This window comes from Cryptomeria japonica, chromosome 11 (genome assembly GCF_030272615.1).
Source record: "Cryptomeria japonica chromosome 11, Sugi_1.0, whole genome shotgun sequence".
NCBI classification, from domain to species: domain Eukaryota; kingdom Viridiplantae; phylum Streptophyta; class Pinopsida; order Cupressales; family Cupressaceae; genus Cryptomeria; species Cryptomeria japonica.
The window spans coordinates 192,528,002-192,543,990 of record NC_081415.1 but is presented as its reverse complement, the minus strand read 5'-3'; positions in this window follow the sequence as shown (position 1 = coordinate 192,543,990).

Here is a 15,989-nt window from a genome sequence, read left to right as displayed (position 1 = left end):
TCAACTTCTATATAACTAGTTCTATAGCCCGATTTTTTGGCCTATGAAGAAAGACCATGTCAGACAATATCAGCAAACAACAAAATAAGGAGACAATTGCTAGATTGTGGTCTAACTTGAAAAGAAAAGGTGATGGAAATTTTATTGTCCTTGCAAAATTTGTAAGGGGTTAAAGACTAGAAGACTTCTAATCAAATAACTAAGAAACATTGTGGGCTACATGGTCACATTTAAGGTGGACATGATTACCATCCATTGGTAAGTTTTTAATTATGTCATTTTAATAATTTATATACATAAGAAATCACTTGATGATGAGATCATGATCATGGTTTATTTATGTTTATCAATTTTATATACATCGAGCACCTCGGAGCACATGATATGGATCAACACAACCCGAAGAATATGGTTGTCAAAGTGGAGGAACATGGAGGTATGAATATCGAAGCTGAAGATAATGATCCAATGGAAGATGACAATCATGAGCCACAAAACACAATTGAAGATGATGGTACAAATACATTGATCCATGACACATTTAGTACTGGTGCAACTGATCATGATGATGAAGATGATCTTGATGTTGTTCATGATGTCCCTCTACTTGAGAACGCATCTGAGGCCCTTTACGAAGCCTCCCAGACAACTCTTCTCTCTGTTATATTGTTTTTGGTGAACTTGAAGGTTATGAATGGTTTATCCAACATAACAATCTCACGTATGTTAAGGTATGTCATATATGTCTTTATAGTTAATAAATAGTGAATCATGTACCATTAATATTCTTTATATTAAAAAATTATATTTTTTTGTTGTAGATTGTTAGGTGAGTTTTTGTTACCAGCATCAAATATTCTACCCCGCTCATACTATGAATTATCTACCATTATGAAAGATATTGGAATAGAGTATCAAGCAATAGATTGTTATCCCAATGATCATATTGTATATCACAAACAACATGAATTTCCAACTGAATGCCCTGAATGTCATATTAGTAGATATCGAACAGATCAAATAACAAAAAGGGTTTCTCACAAGGTTCTTCATTATATTCCCATTATTCCATGTATGCAACGATTATTCAAGTGCACTAGCTTGGCACAATTTATGGATTACCATGCACATAATAGAAGTCAAGATGATATTATTCGAATGCTTGTAGATGGTTCAACATTTATGGACATAGAGGAAAAGTGGCCACACTTTAAAGAAGAACCTCATAATCTTAGGCTTTCATTGGCAGCAGACGATGTCAATCCATTTGGAGAGCTGAGATCTGTTTACTTAGTGTGGCCTATTTTTGTTATCAACAATAACATTCCTCCATGGATGTCAATAAAGAGGGAGTACATAATGTTGACAATGATTGTTCCAGGTATTTAATCATTTAATAGTTCGTCTACATTTAATTATAAATATTGTAGTAAAATGGTCATAATAATTATGTAATGTTTTTGTTCATTTGAATAGGTAAGTATCAAGTTAAAGATATGCATATATATTGAGCCTCTTATCGACGAGTTGCTGGAGTTATGGAATGGTGTCACTATGTATGACGTTTCTAGACCAATAGGACAAAGACAATTTCAATTCCATGCAATGCTTGTATGGACAATACATGATGCCCTAAGGATAACACATTTTTGTGGTATGTTATAGTGTTCAAGTTGCGCATGATAATTATAATTAAAAAAAATAAAATATTTAATCCAATTATACATTATCTTGTAGGTCTTCAAACAAAGGGAAAATTTGCATGTCTAGTTTGTGGTCCAAAGATGAAATCTCGTTATTCAAAAAATTTAGGAAAGCGGGTGTTTGATAAGTATAGGAACTTTCTCCACAAAAATCATGTATTGAAATACTGAAAAACATCCTTTCAATGGGAAAGAAGAGAATACACCAAATCCACAAAGAATGACACCTCACCTATGGAAGTTGGAATATAATAGAATTGATCGTCAAGGTAATGCCATTCCATCTAATGGTTTATGTCATAAAACATCTTTTCTATTGTTTTTTGTTTACTGATGATGTGATTGATGATCGTGAAGGTCGTCAAGGCATAAATGACCACCTTCCTAAGGGACTAAAAATTTATCCCCAACAATTTAGTAGGTTTCCCTACTACGAGCAGTTATAAAATGTGCATGTTTTTGATACTATGCATATTGGAAAGAATATAACAGAGACATTATGGAAAATATTGGATGGAAGGCGTGACAAATAAAAAATTATCAAAATTTGTAGTGACATTCAGGAATCCAATCATGCAATGAAAAATGTCATTCAATCAAATAGACATGGAGACGAGATTAATATAAGTGACCTTCCTTGGTTACTAATGGACCAACAAAGCAATGCTATAAAAGAAGTCATACAAAAAATTCATTTCCCACAAGATTTGTTGCGAACATAAACAATCTCATATCAAAGAAAAGTGAATTTGGGCCGGCGATGAAAATGCATGATTGTCATACCTTCATTAAGGTAATTCATACTCTTGTGTTTTTACTATATATTTGTATACTGCACATGTATTTTTCATTGTATTATGTTAGAAAAAAATGAAAAGGTAATTTTATAATTGTTGCAGTACGTTCTACCTCTATCTCTCCTAGACAACTTCGATAATAATGTCAAGCAAGTCATATATGATCTTGGAAAATACATGAGGTAAGTAGTGATATTTGTTTAGTTCATTGTATAGATATTATATTTGTGATTTATTTTACTTGTTATGTAATATATTTTTTTGCGTCTTGAATATCTTTTAGGTGGTTGTCGTGTAAAGAAATCCATATATAAAGAAGATATAAAATATTGCAAGAGAAAAATTCTTCATCTAATGTGTGAAATGAAAAAGTGCCTACCTTCAACTTTTTTGAATGCACAAGAACACTACCTCATACACCAAGTTGAGGAGATTGAATTGTGTGGACCCGTACACACTAGGTCAATGTGGATGGTTGAGAGGCACTTGAAATTTTTGAGGGCTTTGGTTTGACAAAGAGAACACCTTGAGGGTTCTATGGTGGAGAGATATATGGTATACCAGACTATGGTGTACATTTTTGAATATCTTCCTAAGTTTCCAGCAAAGATCCACGTGGATCGCATTTGGGATCTCAACCCCATTAACAAATTCAAAGGGGAGTACTTGACAGGGAAAGGTAGATTGAGGAAAGTGAGAGGTAATTATAAGATGTTATTGTAGTTAATTAATTCTTAATCTTCAAAATAAATTGGTTGTAAGACGTCTATTTATTTTTTGTACAGTTGGTCGAGAGTGGGATGCACTACATTTGTATATTGCAAATAATATTGATTGGATGATGGTATGGATTGAACATTGTCAACATTACGCTCACACATTAACATGGGAAGGTATGGCTTCATTGGTTAAAGAAGCTCATCGTAATGGAGATTTCAATGTTACACAAAGGGAAATTGATTTAGCATATGGTTTAAGAGATAAACAGGTACATATACATTTATTAATCACCCATATGTTTATCAACTCACGATGCAATAATTTTTACATGTTTGACATATCGCAGGTCAAACACCACAACGCTATGTGCTGCAATGGTCATAAATTTGGATGACACGAAGAAAACTTGTGATTCTGGGATAACTGCAATCTTTGAGGTGACAAATATTTCATGAAGAAACAACATACATCCTCAAGAGTCTTAAAATTGATACTATGGCCTTTTGGATGATATACTTGAGTGTGACTTTAATTCCTTCAAATTAGTTTTGTTCATCGTCAAATGGTACAGGCTACGATTGAATAAAAATGATCCTGATAGAATCGTTATTGAACATGATAATGGTTTTACAATGGTTAATACAAGGTCATTTGAACTAGTTGGGGATGAGCCCTATGTTCTTCCAAGCTAATGTGAGTAGGTATTTTACTTAGAGGTTCCACATAAACCGGGTTGGTCATTTGTTGTTAGACATGATCCAAGAGGAAGGCCGATAAAGTATAATGTAATGGAAGAGGAAGATACCAAAGAAGTAGAAGATGATGTAGATGATGATCATGATCGACAGTTACTCGATAATGATGAAGAAGAAGAAGTTGTTGTTGATGATGATGATGATGATGATGATGATGATGATGATGATGATGATGCTGATGGTGATGATGATGGTGATGGTGATGGTGATGGTGATGGTGATGGTGATGGTGATGGTGATGATGAAGACGGTGGTGGTGGTGGTGGTGGTGGTGGTGGTGGTGGTGATGATGATGATGGCAATGATGATCATGATGGTCATGATGGTGAATGAAATGTATGAGGTATGCGATTAGTATATTATCTATTTAATATTGATTTCTTGATAGAAATTTATTTGACTTATATGGTTACATAATTAATTCATTATGTTTTGAATTCTAATGTCATTACATAATTAATTCATGATGCACCTTTTAATGTTTGTAATTCATGTTCCATGACCTCTAGCAGGTCCTTATAGTAGAACCATGCCACCCCGAGGATATGGAGATAGGGAGAGTGACTATTTATGTGACATTTTTTAAACTTTGTGTTTATTTATGGAATTTGGATTGTTTATTAGCTATGTGATGGATGTTGATTAAAAATACATATGTGATGGATTACATGTTTATGATGATACATGTGACATTTTTTGAACTTCGTGTTTATTTATAGAATGTGGATTATTTATTACCTATGTGATGGATGGTGATTTATGATACATATGTGATGGATTACATGTATATGATGAAATATATGTGATGCTAATTATGATGCTCAATTACATATATGACAATACATCATGTGATTCTTATGATGCTTATGATACATATGTATTTATTGTTTATAAACTTACAAATGTAATGCTTATGATGCTCAATTGATGGTGTTGATTTCATGTATATATTTTGTGTGATGTTGTCACCCTTGGTGGGAACAAGTCATTGACTATAGACATTGTCAACCCTTTAGTTGAGGATCCTGCATAGTCTACTTAAAGTAAAGGTAAGGAATTAAAAAATTTACAATGATTATGATAACATATTTTTTTTATTTAATACTCTTTTTGTCCACAAATTACATGTTGTTCATGTTATGTACTATGTAATTTTTAGCTAACATAAGATAATTGAATTACATGTGCAGGAACCTAAACCCCTTTGACGAGGATCCTACACAATCTCATGGATCAACAAGTATAAGTCAATACACCCTATAGAAACAATCTATTTTTTTTAAATTACTTGGAAAACAAACTTCCTTAGTTTTTCAAACCTCGACATTAGCAACAAATCTAATACAGTTATCAACATTTGAGGCCCCAGTTGGACTTATTCAAATATTAATCTCAACATCAACTTTAGGCCTGACTTCTTCATCAACATTACTCTTATTTGCACAATCTCTCTCTCATTACAAACTAACTCTCTCATTTGATGGAGTGCAGGTACTACCAAATAGGTATTTGTCAGATGTGTCTTCCTCGAGTGAGGGAAATGCAGGAATAGAAAATGAAAGTGATACATGTAGTAGGCCTACAATAGGGAGATCAACTAGAGGTCAAAAGATTAGAAGAAAATTCAATAAACACATGAAATTTTTGTTTGCTCAAGGGGGGTCATGTTCTTGTGATGATGAGACCAAAGGCGACATTGAGGTGCCCTTGAGGTACAAACATCTACATAAACAATGGGTACCCAAGGAACTTCCTCCAATAAACACCAATTTTTTGTTAACGATAGGATATATCACATAGCACCTTCGTCGTTACATGGTTTGGGCCTATTTTCCATGGATGACATAAAGGTATGTTACAAAAAAGTTGTTGAATTGACGAAGTTTTTTGGACCTTGTTACAATTACAATAATTGGACGCAAATTGTTCAATATAAAAAAGTATGCGTAGGTATGCACTGTCAGCAAATTATATACAATAGAAAGATAATGATCAAAGTAAACAAGTGGTTGTATACATTGATGGAAGGCCAAAAGCAACAGGGAATTTTGCAGGTTTTATAAATAGTATGCGACCTAGGACAACTAATAAACAACCCAATTTCATATTTAAGGCGCACACGGGAAATCATGTATTTGTATGTGTGATAAAATCAATAAGTGCAGGGGAAGAGTTGCTAATCAATTACAATTTGAATCGTATAGATAAAAACAAAGTTACTATCATGGAGGTGGTACGCACTATATACCATTTAAATTAACCAACCTCCAATTAATGACTCCAAAATACCATTTTATTATGAAGTTTTTTTGCTGTCTATTGGTTTAATTTCGCTAACGTTTTTTATAATTTTTTTTTGTCACAGGGTGACATGGATCCATCACATAGTGCAGATAGGGATGTAGGTTGTGACACTTCTACCGAGTAGGTAAACATCATTGTAATTGTACAAATTAGATAGAAGCAAACTATTACATTATTATGTTTTTTTTTAGTGTTTTAGACTAATTTTGTAATTGTTAATGATATTCTTGTCACAAACCGATGTTCGGGGAAAGGGAAAGGGAGTTGTAGTACCTGAGCACCTCTCTAGGGACGTGGACTCAACATGATTAAGCGATGATGACCCTGGAAATTCCACAAACCCTATGGAATTGATAAAAAAGTCACTTAGAAAAATTAGTAGAGAGATTGTTGCTTTGGCATCCGTGGAGTCTCAAATTGATGAGATAGGAGAGAGGGTGCAAAAAATGATTTGGAGAGAAGAAAACTTGCAAGCAAGTAGTAATGAAAGCTTTAATTATAACAAAAGTTCAATAATGATTTATATTTTATACTCTTTTATGTCATTAACTAAAATATGTACGTGTTGTTTTTACAAAAATTTATGCGTTCTCATGAAACTGGTGGCCATGATCAAGGTATTGCAAATAGTTTAGGTGATGATGATTTTCTTGGCTTATCACTTCCTTGGCTTATCACTTTGAGTACCCAAAATACATCATACTTGATACTGTCAATGTTCATAATAAAGGTTCATCCTTGTTTACAATTCTTGCACTTTTCATATATTTAATGTATTATTCTTCAGGCATTGTCAATGTTCCTATGCAAATGTTGTTGGCACCTCATCAGATGTTAGCCCCACCTATATTGCCGAATGTAATGTTGGCAACACACAGCATGCAAACATCCTCTACTGCATGTCATATTGGCCCACGCACTGTTGGTAGATCCCTCTTTTTCTCTATCTTCTGTTATGTGTTTATTTCCCTTCAAGCGTTCTTTCTTGGGGGCATTTCATAGTGGATTCATTTTCTGCAGCAGGAGATGCACATGAGGATGCGCCAGAGGCGACTACTGCTGATAACATACCATCATTTTCTCGATCTTCTCGTATTGCTAGTATGAGAACGTTGCAGGACACATTGGTGGTGAGCGATGAAGAAATGATTCCCTTAAAGATACATAAGGTTCCAAGTACTTTAAAATTATTATTATATATAGTCTAATTGTAATTTACTTTCTGATCACTCATTTTGGACTAATGATCCCATGAATTTTTTGCAGGAAATGATATTTTTTTATAAAAATCTTAATGACATTGCATTGCAGATATTTGGGCCCACCATACGTAAAAGGTGGAGCATCATATGTGAACTAACCCTAATCCACTATTTTGATTTCATATCATTGCTATAATAGTTTTCCTTTGATCCATTTCTTGAACTATAATAAATGTAGCTTCAGTTCATTTATGAATCTAACGGGTTTTTTTTTTTCTTTAAAAGGTGGAATGACCAAGAAAAATGGTTAAAAGATGAATTGACAAACCGTATGATTGAGTGGTTTGGAAATGACACCTTTGACAAAACCAAGCTCCTTGAAAAAGCTGGCACATATCTAAAGTATGTGAGGGACCAATAGATGACCCATTTAGAGAAGAACATAAAGTACGAGCATCCCCCCATGATTCCAGAGAGGGAGTGGAAGGACTTGATTTTGGATGCCAAGGAGAGAAATGAAAGGAAAAAAAGAAATACACTAGCAGACGCCAAAAGAAGGTATGGGATACTATTAAGAATGTAATTATGTACTAATTAATTACTCTTTATATTTATATAATCTAACATATTTCAAAATTTTCATAGATTGAGTGACACGTCAAAGGAAACCAAGGCAAGACAAAAAAAGAATAGGCAACACAAACTCGGCTCTAGTGGTTATATGAAACTTACCGCATGAATTGTAAGTATTTGTAAATGAAATATCGCATCAAAATATTTATAAATTGCAAACGATTTTTATTTTATCAAACAATGCAAGAAAAGTTCATGATACCAAGTAAAAATGTAGGGCTCTGAATTCAATAGAGTGCCCACAGAAGATGACAAGATAATTTCCTATCACCAACGCTATAGCTATACAACTATGGTTGATCGACTACAAGAATTGAGTGGGTAAATACAAGATTCTGGTGCATCTGTCATAGAGGTAAATAAGCTAAATGAAAATTGTTTCAAATTGAATACTTTACCTACTATAATCTAATTGATGTTGACTTTCAACATAAAGTGACCATATTTGTTTTAAATAAGCAAACAATGATAACAATGTGCATGACATTGGAATGTAGCATGCTAATCGTGAAACACCACCTGCACATGAAGGTCCGGATGTGCATCCCAGTAGTGGATGTATTCATTTGCTATTCAAATTTATTTCTATAATTATTAATACAATTAAACATCTTAATTTGTAATTAGAGTAGTAGTTAATGTAACCTTTTTTGTCAATATTTTAGAGCATGTAGTTGGTGGTGACCAAGTGGAGCATGATCCGGGTACACAACATCAAGAACGTGATGTTCCCCAATCAGGTAAAGAGGTCCACTGTTTTTGATTAACTAAAAACAGGTTTTAAGGGACCTGAAACCCAGTTACATATGAAAGATATTCAGGAAAGAAACAAAATACAACAGCGGCAAAAAACCAGCAAAAAGACCAGCAACATAGGAAAGGACAGTAAGAGGCCAGCAAGAAATTGGCCCCAAGCCCAGCATAAACAAAAAATTAGAAATTCTTCATGGTTTCTTTTGCATCCTGCACCAAAAGCATCATTGCCTTGGCCGCTTCCCTCAAGTCGGTATTTTCCTGAGCAGTCTGGCTTTCTTTCATCTTCATATCCTTCTCTGTCGTAGTCTGCCTGGTTCTGCGCCTAGGGGTCTGGTGGCTTAGGCTAGAAGTAGGCGCATCTTCAATAACTACCGGGTTCTTCTCCTAGTTTTTCTTTTCCAGATGATTCACCAGCGCGTTCATGTTCTGGGAGGAGACTTTTAGAACCTGGAGGCTATGGTCCATAAGGCTTTTCAAGGCTTTCTCATTTCTAGCCATCCGGGCATTGACATTGTCCTTATCCTCCTCCACCTGTTCCTTCAACATTTTGATGACATCCTCCAGATGTTTCAGGTCACCTTTTATCAAGTCTTTCTCTAGCCAGTCTTCCATTTCCATTTCTTCCTCTGCTTCACTATTCTCTATCTCCTCGTGCTGCTTCCTAGAGTCGGACATGTTGATCAACTTGTTGATCTTAACCTCCAACTCCCTTTGTAAAGAGGTCCACTGTTATTCCTTTAAACAAATTTAATTGCAATTGGTGTTCAACATTAATGTAACCTTTAGTATTTCAACTCCAGAGGATCTAGAGGGTGTTCAACATGTTGAGGTTGAGGCTAGACAAAATGATGTGGCCCCATTAGGTAAAGAGCACAATAGTTATGTTCTCTAAATTAATGAAATACTTGTAACACTAATAAAAAATATTTTGAATTTAACCCATTTCTTTGTTATTGCAGAGGACCCCCCTTCGCTTTAGTGTCCTTGTCCTCAGTATAGGACTAAGCATACATCAAGATCACGAGAAAAGGGTAGAACAACTAAAGAGGGAGGAAATGATGAAGAAAATGATGTTCCACTTAGTCTTTTCATAGCTTCAAAGAAAAAACAAAAAAATAAATGATTGTAATTTACCTTTTTTGATAATGACTGATTTTTATGTGTTAATGAATGTAATTATGTGCTAATGAATGGTTATGAATGATATGTGTTAATTAATACTGATGAATGTTGCATGTTAATTAATGTTAATCAATGTTATGTGTTAATGAACGTTATGTGATATTGATGAATGAATGTTATATTTTATTAATGGTAGAAAGAAAGAATGAATGAATGTTGGATGTTAACGGGGAATTTAGAGTGATGTTGCAGGGCGGGGGGGGGGGGGGGAGGGGCCAAATGAGCTTCCACCTTCACGTGGTTGGCCATGTTAAGTAGAATATTAAACTATTCTTGAAACCAAGCAAAGCTCAATAAGATAACACACTTTTCAATATTTCATTATGTTACACAGTTAATCTTATTGAATAATGTATATTGAATCTTAATTGCAGGGTCCAATAGAGCCAACACGAACAACAACACCACAAGTTCCTGGGTATAATGAACTCCCATTTATGTATACTTTATGCTATGTGTATGCACATCTTATGGTTTTTATGTATACTTTATACTACGTGTATGCTACATGCCTTAAGTGATATCATGCATACACTTCATGCTTTACATGTATTTGTGCCTTATGTGTACACTCTATGTTTTGCATGAATGCTTCTTTCCCCAAGTATATTCATGTGTATGCTCTATATGTATTCTTTATGTTTTGTGTGCATACTTCATGCTTTAAGTGCATCCATGTGCCTCATGTATATTACTCTTAAATGCATGTTTTATGAATATATACCTGATAAATTGTGGATATTAATGTGGTTGTTGTGTCTTCAACATGATTTCCTCATTGTATGATTTATACATGTACTTTTTCATATATGCATTGTACCTTAGGGGGTATTTGTGTGTATTACTTCATGTCTTGCATCGATGCTTCGTGCTCTTGCCTTGCATGTAACAATATGTATGTTTCATGACTTAAGAGAATTCATGCTCTACATATATTCAAGTGTATGCTTTATGACTTCAGTGGAATCATCCGGATGCCTCATGCTTTATGTATTCTTCCTACTTTATGCCTTAAGTATATTCACGAGTATGCTTCATGATTTATGTATTCATTGCATGCTTCATAATTCAAGTGTATTCATTTGTATGCTTCATGTTTTAAGTGTTCATTGTATGCTTCATGCTTCAAGGTATTCATTTAATGTATGTCTTATGACTCATGTGTATTCATTTGTATTCCTCATCTTTCAAGTGTATTCTTCATGCTCCATGCACAAAATGTGTGCTTAAGTGAATTCATGGACACTCTACGTGTTACAATGAACATCCTGTTAGCATATAATTTTTCAAATTAATTATGCTCTTAAAATGTTGTTCTCTATTTCTTGGTTTTATACATTGAACACTCTCTATCATGAGAATAGTTACTTCTGGATTTTTGGTGCAAGGATGATCTCACAATATTAGTCCTCTTCTATCTATGATCTGTCTCCTGAGATTCAACCATCAGATGGGTCACTAAGGAGTGGCACTGAGTTGGGATAAGACATCTGAGGTTTATTTGGGAGCTAAACCTGTCAGACAATTCCTAAAGTAATCAGAAATGTAAGAGGGCAATTGAGTTTTAATTTTCATAGGTTTTCATCTCAACAAATTTGATTAGGAAGAGCAGGATCTATGTGATATTTCAAATGTTAAGCTTTTAAGAGGCTTTTGCTTATATATAACACTGTAAGAAATGATATTTCATTAAGATAAGTATGTTTGGTTATACAAAAAGGCTTATTTGTCCATCAGTGTAACTTACCCCAAAGAAGGCTTATTAGCAAAGCCATCGGGAAGACATGAGTTATCCTGATACCCAATGGGTCTATCGGTAAGACATACACCAATATGTTCATAATAAAACACTATCGGCAAACAGTTACAAGCCATCGAGGTAACCTAAGTAATCGGGATGTGGCTTGAAGGGCTATACCAATACCCGATGGAAACACAAAAGAAAAGGTTCATTGGGGAAGAAACAACCATCGGTACGAGGCGATAAGGGCTATACCGATACCCGATGGAAACATCGGTAAAACACATGCCGATAAAATAACTCAGAACAAAATGTTTTTGTGGCGCCAAGGAAATATTTCATCAGAAAAGTAATATCGATAAGCTATTGTAGAGTTAATTCAAACTGAAACCAAAAGCGACTTGTATTTAATGATCTCAATTGAATTGGTGGCTCACATGAGGATAATTGAGAAATCACTCAGGAAATAAAAGCACATGAATAGAGAATTTATGTTCATAACTCTTCACACAACGTATCTTCTTCAAGTAGATAACATAATTGAAGAACTAGGGCTAAGAAATCTTCACAATAGTAGAAATGGAGGCCTCGAGTTCTTCAGGGAAAAAGAGAATTGCTAAAGGGTCTGAGTCCACATCGAAGAAACCAAAAAACATCAGAGACTCCTCCTGCACGGAGATTGAACCAAGACATGATTGACCAAATGCAAGCACTAGGGTCGAAATCTAGAAGATCAAAACAACATTTCCCTGTTAGAGATCAACTGGAGGACAAAATTAAGAGGGTCGGAGATGTGTGGACTAAGGTAAGGGGTTATGAACTTTTCCTGTTTCATTTCTTGAGATGGAATAGGGAAGTTCCAATTTGTAACCTGTGGATGACGAATTTAGGCAAGCTGGTTGTTCCAAATGTGTTCGTAAATATTAGAGTGTTGGAAACTTTGGTTAGGAATTATGATTTTGTAAAGAGGCGCATACAACTTCCAAATGATGATGTATTTATCAAGTTTAACAGAGGCACCATAGACGGAGATTTTAACCTTGAATTTAATCTTGATGTGCCCTTATCTTTTGAGAAACTGGAAGAAGAATTTGTGAAAATGGACACTACTTATAAAGGGTGGAATCTTGTCTTTCATAAGGCTGAGAAGGGTGTTTTGACTGATGAGGATGGTCCCCCTTTTAGCATGGACATATTCAGGATTACTTGCAGTATACTTACATGTCATGGACAAGTGGGGGGTGTTGAAGTTCCGGATGTGGCCAACATTGGGCCTCTAGTATTAGAAGCTAATATACAAATGTATGAACCAAGGCTCTTTAATTATGCTACATACCTTGCTGAGAAACTACATGAGGGATTCTTGGACCTCAGGGACAATAAGGAACCCACATTTCAGTTTTATTCATTGTTGATGCACATAATTTTGTTTTATGGAAGACATCAGGGCATGTGGCCATTGAGTCTATGATTGAACACAGTAGACAGGGAAGGAAAACAACAACCTGTACAGATATGGACATCGGTATGGGACTCACGGTATGGAAGATCAAATTACATTAAGTTTGAGGAATGGATTGTAAAATTGTTAAATCAACTTTTAAGTGTCCCATTTGAGGGATAAATTTCACTTGAAATTAAGAAATTCTTAAGACCTCCCGCCTTTGATGATAGGGGTTTGGTGAACCACAATTGGGGTGATTGGCTAGTGCATAAGGACTTCACTTGTTTTAGAATTTATGGCTTTGAAGGACACCCTTATCTACTACCAAAACTTGTACCAGAGAGAATTGCCTATTTGGAAATTGTGAGGCAGTTAAGTGTATCAAATGATAAACATTTTGGAAGCATGCACAAACAATTTTTTCCACCTCGAACCCTTAGTTTCAGAGATTTTACTATTGTATCAACTAGGGCCTATGAGGCCATTGACAGAAAGCTAATTGAAGAATACAATCTGTTCAAGTTTACTGCTAGAGCTAATTATGACCCTGAATGATACATACGTACGTGCAAGAAAGGACAAAGCTTGGGAGATTATGTGCACATTCTTGTGGAATTAGAGGTCTTGTTTCGAAATATGGAAGAGTAAGAAGCCCAATTGGTTATTGATAATTTGAATAAAGACCTGGAAGAGAAGAGGATGAGATTACAAGAAATGGAAGCAAAAGAAGAGGAAGGTGAAGAAGAATAAGATGATATTGAAACCATATCCAGACAACAGGCACTTGATATTGTTGAGGAACCGGACTTGCAGGAACAAGTTATCACTAGGTTAAGCATTCACAGTGATGCTCAGTATGATACCTATTCAGATTTTGTTTCAGATGATGTATTTTGTTCAATCTAAGGAATTTAAATATTTTCTTTATCATTTCAAAGGCAAGAAGTTAAGGGACTTTGTCCCTAATATTACCCCTGAAAATGAAGCAGCGTTATTGAGAAAACTTAAGAAAGAGATTGATGCAGAGGTCATAAGTATGACCCCTAATAGAGGGAGACAACTTTTAATTGAAGCTGGTGTTATTATTTTCCCAGGATGGGACTTAAGTGCATCTTTCATTTTTGAACATATGTTGAAATCAGAAAATAAAGAGTTCAAATTAGATATCCAAGGAGTTCAAGATGTTTTTATTGGTTCGAGATTTGATCAAGATGAGGAAGCTCTACGGTTATGGGCCCTTTACCCTCCTAACAAAAGACCAAAAATCATTGATGTGGATAAGGCCTTTGGGCACATGATGAAATTGAAGCTAGGTGAAGTGGACTCTATTATAACAATAGATATGGGTATTGGTCTTTCACGGTTTAATAAAGTACAATTAATCAAGGTGATAAAAGAGAGAGATAAATATAAAGGTTTGTATGAGGGATTGATAAGAGGAGGAGGTCAACCACTACTAATGATTCATGATGAATCCCAAATAAAAAATAAATATGAAGAGTTATGACAAGAAAATAAGAGGATCTAAAGGCAAATTCAAAGTTTGAGATCAGACACTTCCTCTGTATTGCTAACAAACAAATTTAATAAATTGTTGATACCTCTGGGAGAATTTTGGACTGTATATCAAAAGAACATGGACACTGCCCTGTCCCATCATCGGATCTACAACAGATTGGGAATATTGCAACATGATAAGAGGATGGCAGGTTCTAATAAAGAACATTGAAGAAATACAGGGTCTTATAGATGCACATGAAAGGTTTGGAGAAGAATTGAAGAGTGAATTTGATGAATGTAAAGAAATAACACAATATGGTTTTGTAGAATTGATAGATCAGAATGGAGAAATCAAGGATAAAGACAAGTGGCTCTTAGAATGTCATACCCTTCTCAGTGTTTCTCTTGACATTGCTCATTCTGATGGTTTGGAATTGACAAGGACTATGGAATAGATGGAAAAGTTGATCACATGGGAGATTGTTGTTAGGGACCTGATCCATGATGTAGACACCTATAAATCATAAGAATACTTGAAGCATATTCAGAAATGTGGCAGGGTCCTTGGAGATTAAAATTATTTTCAAACATTGCAAACTGTTGTTTTCAAGTGCTTTTATGTAATGTGTCCAGTAGTTAAGTTAGTTTTAGTCTGTTAGGATAGCTTTTAGGCAGTTAGTTTCTAGTTAGTTTTTTGTTCGTTTTAATTTTAATGAAAGGGTATGTCCTTTCATCTTCAAACTGAATCCTCATCTATATATAGAGGATCTTTTAGTAAAAACATATGACATAAGTTCTTTATAGTTTTTATCAAGACAATCTTTCATGCTTTTCTTACGAGTTCGCTATCTGGAAGTATCAAGTTGGTGGATGATACATGCTGAAATTAACTGGTTTAAGCAATATATTTTTAATATAAATATTTAAGTGTTTTTATTTCATTATGGTATCTATCTTTGAATTGAATTGATAAGTTCCTTAGATAAATCTATTTATCTAGATTGTTTCATTGTGCAGTCTTATGTTGTTGTGATTAAGATTTATTTTTAGTTTGAATATTAGTTTGGAGGAATCGTTTGAGGCAAAACTTTAGGTATTCCTTTTCCTTATTATTGTCATTCATTGTGCACAACATTTCTATATCTAAAGTCAGACTGCAGGTATCCATTTTGTAATTTAGAGATTTATAACGCAAGCATATCGCACACACAAAAGTCAAATGAACGTTACTGAATAGAGAATTCCAAACCAC